The sequence below is a fragment of the Mandrillus leucophaeus genome, unplaced genomic scaffold (genome assembly GCF_000951045.1).
Source record: "Mandrillus leucophaeus isolate KB7577 unplaced genomic scaffold, Mleu.le_1.0 Scaffold92, whole genome shotgun sequence".
In the NCBI taxonomy this organism is placed as follows: Eukaryota; Metazoa; Chordata; class Mammalia; order Primates; family Cercopithecidae; genus Mandrillus; species Mandrillus leucophaeus.
Window position 1 is genome coordinate 1,750,285 of NW_012110030.1, and position 11,160 is coordinate 1,761,444.

Below are 11,160 nucleotides of genomic sequence, written 5' to 3' on the forward strand. Positions count from 1 at the left end.
TGAAAATCTCAGATTTGTAGAGATAGCTGCCATTCCTACCAGACAAGCACTTATAATGCCATAGCTCGATCTCTCTCTCTCTCTCTGTATGTGTCTTTTAAACACATTCAAGTTTTATTTTAGATTCAGGGGGTACATTTGTAGAGTTTTTCCATGGTTATATTGTGTGACGCTAAGGTTTGGAGTATGAAAGTTCCTGTTGCTCGTGTAGTGAGCATAGTACCCAATAGGTAGTTTTTCATCCCTTGCCTTCCTCCCTTTCTCCCTCATTTACAAGTGCGCAAGGTTTATTGTTTCCATATTTATGTCCATGTGTACCCAATGTTTAGTCTCCGCTTATAAGTGAGAAAAGACAGTATTTGTTTTTCTGTTCCTGGGTTAATTTGCTTAGGATAATGGCCTCCAGCTGCATCCATGTTGCTGCAAAGGACATGATTTCATACTTTTTATGGCTGCATGGTGTTCCACAGTGTAGATGTACCACATTTATCCAGTCCTCCATTGATGAACACAGTCCTCCATTGATGAACACCTGTGTTGATTTTATGTCTTTGCCTTGTGAGTAGTGCTGCAATAAATATATGAGTGCATGTGTCTCTTTGGTAGAATGACTTATTTTCCTTTGGGTGTATACCCAGTAATGAGATTGCTGAGTCGAATGGTGATTCTGTTTTAAGTTCTTTGAGAAGCCTTTAAACTCCTTTCCAAAGTGGTTAAACTAATATACATTCCCACCAACAGTATATAAGTGTTTCCTTTTCTCCACAGCATTGCCAGCATCTATTTTTTGACCATTAATTGTTATTTTGGCTGGAATGAGATGGTATTACATTGTGGTTTTGATTTGAATTTCCCTGATGATTGGTGATTTTTGACCATATTTTCATGTTCATTGGCCTTTTATATGTCTTCTTTTGAGAGGTGTCTCGTCATGTTCTTTGGCCACTTTTTAATGGGGTTATTTGGTTTTCACTTGCTGAATTCAGTTCCTTATAGATTCTGGATATTAGACATTTGTCAGATGCATAGTTCGTGAATATTTTCTCCCATTGTATATGGTGTCTGTTTACTTTGTTGATAGTTTCTTTTGAGGTACAGAAGCTCTTTAGTTTAATCAGCTCCTACTTGTCAATTTTTGTTTTTTTGGCAAGGTGCAGTGGCTCACACCTGTAATCCTACCACTTTAGGAAGCTGAGGCAGGTGGATCACTTGAGCTCAGGAGTTGCAGATCAGTCTGGGCAACATGGCAAAACCTCGTCTCTACAAAAATATAAAACTTAGCCAGTAGTGGTGGTGGGCACCTATAGTCCCAGCTACTTGGGAGGCTAAGTTGGGAGGTTGGCTTGAGCCTGGGAGGTGGAGGTTGCAGTGAGGTGCGATCACACCACTCTGCTCCAGCCTGGGCAACAGAGCCAGACCCTGTCTCACAAAAACAAAAACAAGAACCAAAAAACAACAAAACTAAATATTTTTGTTGCAATTGCTTTTGAGGTCTTAGACATAAATTATTTGTCAAGGCCTGAAGGGAATTTCCTAGGTTTTCTTCTAGGATTTCTATAGTTTGAGGTATTACATTTAGATCTTTAATCCATCTTGAGTTAATTTTTGTATATGGTTAAAGGTAGAGGTCCGGTTTCATTCTCCTACATATAGCTAGTCAATTATCCCAGCATCATCTATTAAATAAGAAGTCCTTTCCCCATTGCATACTATTGTTGATTTTGTCAAAGATCAGATGATTATAGGTATACGACATTTTTTCTGGATTTTCTAGTCTGTTCCATTGGTCTATGTGTAGCAGTAACATGCTGTTTTGGTTACTATTGCCTTATAGTATAGCTGAAAGTTAGGTAATGGGACGCCTCTGGCTTTGTTCTTTTAACTTAGCATTGTTTTAGCTATTCAGGCTATTTTTTGGTTCCATATGAATTTTACAATAGTTTTTTTAAATGCTATGGGAGAAAATGATGTTGATAGTTTGGTAGGAAGAGCATTGAATCCATTGATTGCTTTGGGCAGTGTGAACATTTTAATATTGATTCTTTCAATCCTTAAGAACGGTATGCTTTTCAATTTGTTTGTCTCATCTATGACTTCTTTCAGCAGTATTTTGTAGTTCTCCTTGTAGAGATCTTTCACCTTTCTGATTAGATGTATTCCTAGGTTTGTGTGTGTTTGTTGTGTGTGTGTGTGTGTGTGTGTGTGTGTCATAACTGTTTTTTAATTCAACAAGCAACTCTTCACCAGTCTGGGGCTTAATTAAAAATAAATACATAAATCGAGACATACATAATAAGTAACTCATATAAAAGATTGCTATTGGTGTCCCGCCTATACAATCATGTCGGACCTGCCTGGGATCCTATAGAGAATCAGGAGAAATGGAAGCTACTCTGAGGACTTGCTCAAGCTGAATCTTTTTCACATGGATTCCTCTAGATGTCTAGATTTCCTTATTTACAATGCTTTCCCATGAGATAAGATTTCACCATTAAGAAGTTCATTTAAATTAACAACAAAAAAAACTATCAATAAAAATATATTTGAAAGAATTAAAATGGGCTGGTGAGAGGAACAAAAGGTAATCTTTTGTGGGGGTGAGTTCACCCACAACCTGGGGCACTTGACTTCTGCTATTGAGGAAGCTGAACCACCACCCCAGTGGGTTCTGGGGATGGGACTGCTGCCCCAGTGAGTTCAGAAGGCAGAACATGAAGCCAAAGAGGATTATTTTCAACCTCTAAGTGCTCATGCAGCTTGTCTTTCTAGGTTTCGAATTTGCTTAGGACTCATTGCCTCTTCTTTTCTGTTTTTCCCTCTTGAAATGGGAATGTCTGTTATATATGTCTCACTGTTGTATTTTGGAAGAACAGAACTTTGGTTTCACAAGTTCACAGCCAGAGAAGAATTATGCCTCAGGACAAAACATACCTAAGTCTCATCCATATCTCACTTAGAGGAGATTTTGAACTTTAAACTTTCAAATTGATGTTGGAACAAGTTCAGGTTTTTGGGGTTCCTGGGATGAAATCAGAATATTTTGCACGCAAGGACGTAAGTTTGGTGGTGGGTAAGGCAGAGGTGAAATGCTATGGACTGAATGTTTGTGTCCCCCAGGATTCATATGTTAAAATCCTAATATCCAATGTGATTGTATCAGGAAGTGAGGCATTTGGAAATAATTAGATGATGAGGATGGAAGCTTCATGAGTGACATTAGTGCCCTTATGAGGTACAGGAGTTTGCTCATGCTGTTTATTCTCTGCCATGTGAAGAAACAAGAAGACAGCCATCTGAAAACCAGCAAGAGTGCCTTCACCAGACACCAGATCTGCCAGCACCTTGAGCTTGATTTCCCAGCCTCTAGAACTGTGAGAAAAGGATTTCTATTGCTTAAGCCAAAGAAAAAAAAGGAAGGAATCTTGGAATACTAAACACTTAGGGGAGGAATGCTCGTGGCGGGACTTGGGAAGCCTGCAAATAAAACTTCAGTCTCTACCATTACCCATGTTTCCTTCCTGGCACTGGTCACGATTTAAATTTATAATGCAAATGTATCTTATATTTACTTGTACCTTTTTTCTCTCATCACTGGATGCTCAATGTTTTGCACAGTGCCTGACACAAATTAGGCACGGAATATACACTTACTGAATGAATGAGTGAGTGAGTGAATGTACAAATGAATGATGCCAATGAGCCTGAAAGGGTCAATGATTCAGAAGACTCATTTATCTTCTGCTAAGATCTCTCTTACTTCTGAACATACTGAGAAGGGAAACATCATCAATTGCTTCTCTAGTACCAGTGAGGATGTTTCCTTTGAGCGTCAGACCTTTGAGGCTGGGGAGCAGTTTTCTTCAAGTTCAGAAATATCCTAATCACCAGCCACATGTAAGGCATTTTTATCAGTCATAATGAGAGAACAAGACCGAATAAGTCAGGATACCTGTTTAAACTCTTTAAAACATATTTTAAGATTCAAGAAAGAAACTCATGTTAACTCACACCTAAGGCATAATATAAAATATGCCGTGAAAATGTTGCATATGATATGCTTTGGGAACATAGAACAGGATATCGAGAAATGCCCTTTAGAGGTTGCTTTAGTTTTGGTGATTGCTTATTAATTTTTATTTCTAAGGTAATCTCTTCTCATGAATAAGACTGATACTTATGGTATCTGGTGAAAAGCCTCACTCGTGTTTCTTTTCTCCATCATTTCCAGCCCTACCAACCCAAACAGGAAAGTCCCTTATGTCCTTTCAGAGTTCCTTTCTACAAATCTAAGCCAAAAAAGAAAATGCTGATACAGGTATTCTTATTTTTCTCCATTTTTTACTTTTTACTAAAAATGTAGTATATTATACATACTTTTCTGCACATGCTATTTGCACTTAACAGTGTATGTTGGAGATCTTTGCATGTCAGTACTCATAGAACTGTGGAGTTTGCTTTCAAGCTGGCTCTTGAAGAGGAGCAATCTTATTTAAAAAAAAAAAAAAAAGCAGGGGAAGGTAATTTCAGAGGAATGACTTGGAAAGTTTGGAAAACCAAGGTTATCCTATTTATCTGGCATACAGAGGAGGAGAAAGGAGTCACTTGAAATAAAGCAGGTGGAGACAACTTACGGGTGATGCAAATACCTTTGAAGGACATTGTTGGATGAACAAGGATGTGGTGGAACATCAAAGTGCTCTAGGAAAATCAGTATAGAGCATGGAGACAAAATATAGAGATAAGAAACAGAGAGATCACCTAGGAAGCCAACTAATCTAAATCTAAACCAGGCATGGTGGTGAAAAAAAATGGCAAGAAAAGGATATAAACCTTACAGACACTGGGGAGATGTATTCCACAGCAGCAGTTGTCTACTCTTTTTGTCCAGCTGTCATACATGATGAAGTTCATTTGCACTATTCAATTCTGTGGGCCCATTTAGTGATATGCACATTTTCCAGCTTGCTAGCCTCACTTCTCCATTCGTCTAGAAGAAAAAGAATCAGACTTCATATGAGTGAGAATGATGACTTATAGAGTTGATTTTGACTCCCCTGTGTTTGATACACTTGTCAAAAAGTAAATCATTTATAACTTTGGCATTTTATTATTAGCAATAGTAAATTATTTTGTAGCTGATTGACAAGGTAGTCTAACATGCCAACTTGGAACCACTGATTCCCAGAACTTGGTAACTAATCCCGAATGGGGTTTTAAAGAGGACAGTGTGGGAGGAAGGAGCTGATGCAAATCGGAGTGCCTGGATTCTTGGGATGTGATTAATAAAGATGGAAAATGAAGCAGGAACATAGTTTTGTAACAGTGAAGGCAGAGAACAGCAGGCATAATCAAATATGTGCCTTAAATTATATTTAGAAATCTAAACCTTAAAATGTTCAGAGTAAATATATGAATAACCGCATGGTCTGAGCCTCTTCATTTATTCGATTCCAGTAGACAACAGTGATTTAGGGGATGAGTCTAAAATCAGACAGCCTAGATTTGAGTGCTGTCCCTGCCACTTCTTAGATTTGTGACATTAGGCAAGTTACTTGACATTTCTGTGCCTCAATTTTCATGTCTGTTAAGTGGGAAAATTATAATACCTGATTCCTAAGTTAGCAGGAGGGAAAAAAGAACTACTTCATGAAAAATGCTGAGAACAGTCCCTGGCATATAATAAGAACTCCATTAATATTGTCACTATTTACTTATTAGATAAATATTTGTTTAGTGTTTACCATTGACTGTACAATGCGTTAGGCTCAGTGCTGAGCAAAGCACGTTTGTTTCCACCCTCCCAGAGTGCAGAGAGGAATGATGAGCTTTAAGACAGGAAACACTAGCAGTAGTCATGATTGCTCCCGAAGAGAAAGAAATGGGAGACATCTATGTTACTGCACAGGAAGCTCTCTCATAAGTTAATGTATGCAAAGATGAGTAAAGAGTTAAAACATATAAAGATGCATGTGTAGAGGAGGGAAGAAGTGCGTATCATAAAGACAGGTATAGAAACAATACTTCAGGACACTAAAGTCCAGAATGAGATGAGAATTGCAAAACTTGCAAACACCTTAAAGAGCCTTTCCTGGTGTTTTCAGAGAAAAACAAAAAACAAAAAACAAAAAACAAAAAAAACCTGATCAGGTAGAAAATAGACACCAAAGCCAGACAAGCTGCCACAAGAAAAGAACTACAGATCAATACCCTTAACGAATACAGATGCAAAAATCCCCAACAAAACACTAGCAAATTAAACCTAACAGCCCATTAAAAGAATGTTTTACTCCATGACCAAGTGGGATCTAACCCTGGAATGCAAGGGTGGTTCTACATAAAGTCAATCAATGTAATACAAAATGAGGGGGGAAAAACCTCTTGCACCTCAATAGATGTGGAGAAAGCATTTGACAAAATTCAACACTCTTTTGTGGAAAAAAAATCTCTTAGCAAACTAAGTACAAAAGAGAATTTCTATAGCATTTATGAAAAATCCATAGCTAACATACTTGATAGTAAAAGACTAAAATATTTTTCTCTAAGATCAGGAACAAGACAAGAATGTTCATTTTTACCACTACTCCTCAATATTTTACTGAAAGTTCTAGCCAGGGCAATTAGGTATGAAAAGAAATAAAAACCATCCAAACTGGAAAGGAAGAAGTAAACGATCTATTTTTAGATGACATGATTCTATAAATAGAAAATCTCAAAGAATTCACAAAATAACTACTAGAGGTAATGAAAGCAAAGTTGCAGGATATAAGAATAACACATAAAAATCAGTTGTGTTTCTGTATACCAGCAATGAACAGTCCAAAAAGGAAATTATGAAAACAATTCCATTTATAATAACATCCGAAAGAATAAAATACCTAGAAATGGGAGGTAAAAGTCTTCATAAAAACTATAAAGCATTGCTGAAAGAATTAAAGACCTAATTAAATAGAAAGACATTCCATGTGCATGAACTAGAGGACTTAGTATTGTTAAAATGGCCATATTCCCCAAAGAAATCTACAGGTTCAATGCAAGCCCTACCAAAATTCCAATGGCCTTTTCGCAGATATGGAAAAGTCAAACTTCAAATGCATGCAAAATTCCAAGGGGCCCTGAATAGCCAAAAGAATAGTTTAAAAGAAAAATAAAGTTGAACAACTCACACTTCACAATATCAAAACTTACTACAGAGCTACGATAATCAAAATAGTATGGTACTGGCATAACGAAAGACATATAGACAAATGAAATATACTTGCAAATCCAGAAATAAACCTAAATATCTATAGTCAATTCATTTTTAACAATGATGCCAAGAACATTCAACAGGGAGAGAGCAGTCTCTTCAACAAAAGGTGTTGGGACAACCGGATAAGCATATGCCAAAGAATGAATTTAGACTCTTTCTTACTACATTACAAAAACTAACCCAAATGGGATAAATGGCTTAAATGTAAGAATGAAAACAATAAAGCTACTAGAAAAAAACATACAGGTAAATCTTCATGACCTTGGATATGACAATGGATTCTTAGATTTGGCACCAAAAACACAAGCAACACACAACAAAGAAGAGAAATAGATACATTAGGCTTTATAAAAGTTAAAACTTTTGTGCATCAAAGGACATTATCAAAAACATGAAAAGAAAACTTACGAGACAGGAGAAAATATTAGCAAATCATATATGTAAGAAGGGCTTAATGCCCAAATATAAATGAATATCTACAGCTCTCAACAGCAGTAGATGAACAACCCAATTTAAAAAATGGGGAAAGGATCTGAAGAGACATTTCTCTAAGGAAGATACACAAATGGAAAATGACCATATGAAAAAATGTCCAACATAATTGATAATTAAGGAAGTGAAAATCAAAACCACAAAGTTTGAGATCAATCTGGGTAACATGGTGAAACCCCATCCCTACAAAAAGTACAAAAAGTAGCCAGGTGTGGTGGCCTGTGCCTATAGTCCCAGCTTCTCAGGAGGCTGGGGTGAGAGGATCACTTGAGTCCTGAAGGTCGAGGCTGCAGTAAGCCATGATTAAGCCACTGTATTTCAGCCTGGGTGACAGAGTGAGACTCTGTCTCAAAAAACAAAAAGGAAAATAAATCCCTTAAACCACAATGAGATACCACTTTATACCTGCTAGAAAGGCTAAAAATAGACATACTGTTAATAAATATGTAAATAATTTAAAATAATAACAAAAATGAAAAACAAAATATAATTTTAAAAAACAAAAAAGGAAATAATTGTTGGTGTAGATATGGAGAAACAGAAATGTTTTACATTGCTAGCAAGGATGTAAAATCATGCAGCCACTTTGAGAAAAAGTTTGAAAATTCCTCAAAAAGTTAAACATACAATTACCATATGACCCAGCAACTCCACTCCTACGTATATATGTAAGAGACATGAAAATATGCCCACACACCAACTTGTATATAAATGTCTATATTAGGGTTATTCATTAATAGGACAGAGATGAAAACAACTCAGGTGTTCACAAAAGAATGACTGGATAAATAATTTGTGTTATATACATAAAATGGAATATGATTCAGGCATACAAATAATGAAATATTAAAACATTACATTGTAAACCATAAATATATATAATTTGTCGTTTGTCAATTTAAAAATAAAATAACTTTTAAAAATGATATATTGACATATGGCACAACTTGGATGAATCTTCCCGTTTGCCCCGAGAATACTTGCAGAAGGCACTGGCAGCCACAGCATTTACCCCAAGATAACTTTGCCATGAATTATCCTGCTTTTATTATTATTTTTGCATTGCTCTAGTATATCAACTTTGGAAACGAAAGACATCGTCCTACTTGTAGCATTCTGTTTATAGTAGTGGTATTTCCATTTACAAAATATAGTAGTACTTGATGGCTGAACATGTCAAATCCTAGAAAATGTAGCATTCCTATGCATGAAGTTAACATCATTTTCCAACAGTTAGCCAAAGATTCATTTGATGAATCCAATTTTTCAGAAATAGGCGATTCTGATGATTCAGACGATTCTGATGTTATTTCTGTTTAGAAATAACTCCAAGAACAGTTTTTATATTTTATTTTCGTGTTGAAAATCAGTCAGATTTGCTTCAGCCTCAAAGAGCATGTTTACGTAAAATTAAATGAGCACTCACAGCGAGCTGCACTTTTTTTTTTTCTAAATGGAAAAAGGGTTACAGACATTATGCTAAATGAAAAAGGCCAGACACAGATAATCGCATATTGTATATTTCCTTTCATATGAAATATCCAGAATAGTCAAATGCATGCAAACAGAAAGCAGATTAGAGGTTACCAGGAGATAGGGGGAGGAGGGAGCAGGAAGGGATTACTGAATGGGTATGGGGGATTCTTCTGGGGTAACGAAAACTTTTTTCCTTTTTTTGAGACAGGATCTTGCTCTGTCACCTAGGCTGAATACAGTGATGTGAGCATGGCTCACTGCAGCCTTGACCTCCCAGGTTCAAGCGATCCTCCCACCTCAGCCTCTAGAGTAGCTGGGACTAAAGGCATGCCCCACCATGCCCGGCTATTTCTTTATCTTTTGTAGAGCCAGAATCTCACTATGTTGCTCACGGTGGTCTCAAAACTCCTGGACATAAGCAGATCCTCCTGCATTGGTCTCCCAGAGTATTGGGATTACAGGCGTGAGCCACCACGCCTGGCCATGAAAACATTTTGAGACTAGAGAGTAGTGGTGCTGCACAACATTGTGAATGTACTAAATGCCACTGAATCATATGCTTAATTCAGTATATTAAATGGTTAATTGTATGTTATATGAATTCACCTCAGTTTAAAAGAAAGAAGAAAACAAAAAAGGAAGAGATTTGTGGGAGGGAGGGAGAGACAGGACCCCTGCCTAGCTGCAAATAATGTTGAGTTAACAAGGAGTGAAGAGCTGCCAGACCTCTTCAATTGTAAAGCAAAAAGCAGACTTTTTTTTTTTTTTTTTTTTTTTTTTTTTTTTTTTTAGAGAATTGGAGACCAATTATAAGACATTGCCTAGTTTCTTGAATTTAGTTCAAGTTGTCAAATGCAGGTGAATTACCTCTGTAGAGAGCAAAGGAATTGTCTAATGTGCTTGTGGGACCACTGTCATCTTTGAGAAATCATGGACAATGAGAAAGGTAGTAGGGTAGTGGATATGGACAACAGAAAAGTTTTTCACAAAGGGGAAAACAGTTTCTGAATTAGGGGAATGCTATAGAAATGAGGAAACTAAATTGATCAAGTCATAAAAGATTTTCTTGCTAACAAAATGTAAAAATGCGCACTCTAATAATAGTAGGGTTAACTAGTTTAATTGCTGGCTAAATAATTGCTAGTTTAATTGCTTGTTGAATATCCAAGGAGTATTGATTAATGGATGGACACCAATCTAGAAGGAGACCTTGATAATTACACTCTAGGACCTTGTTCTATTGCTTATACCAATTCAACTTACTACTTAAACTTAGGTTCACAGTGTACAGAATCATAGTAAGAGATTTTGTGGCAAGAAAAAAAGTAAAGTTTTTGGTTAGTTTATAAAAAACTGTCAATGCAATTATAAATGAAAAGGATTTAACTTGATAACCTTTCTTGTGAGAAACTTGATCAACAAAGTAAATGCAAGATGCTTTTATTCCTCAATATTGAGTATCTGCTATTTGTTAGGCACTCTGCTAGCTACTGAACACATAAGATACGGTCCCTCCAGGAGCCTATAGTTAAGTAAGAATGTATAACTCAGAGTAGACTAGCTATTGCAAAACTATCCTAGAAATTTTAGCAGTTAGTTTCTTGCTCAAGTCCCGGTATAATATGGGTCAGCAGTAAGGGACACTCTCTCAATCAGGCTTTTAAGGACCAAGACTTTGCTTGTTTTATGGCTTCACCATCCTTAGAACCTTGGAGCCCTTCACTCTCTCCATATCTGGTCAGCAGACAAAGGAAGAGAGAGAATGTGCAGGATGCCACCATCTCCTGCTTGTCCCATCTCATCACCATATGGTCTTATCTAACTGAAAAAGCCTGGGGGGTATAGTCCCCCACTGTGCCCAGGAGGAAGAGGGAAAATATGTTTGGGTAGCAACTAGCTGACTTCTAATCCAAGGGGAAGAACAGAAACATAAAAAGACACTT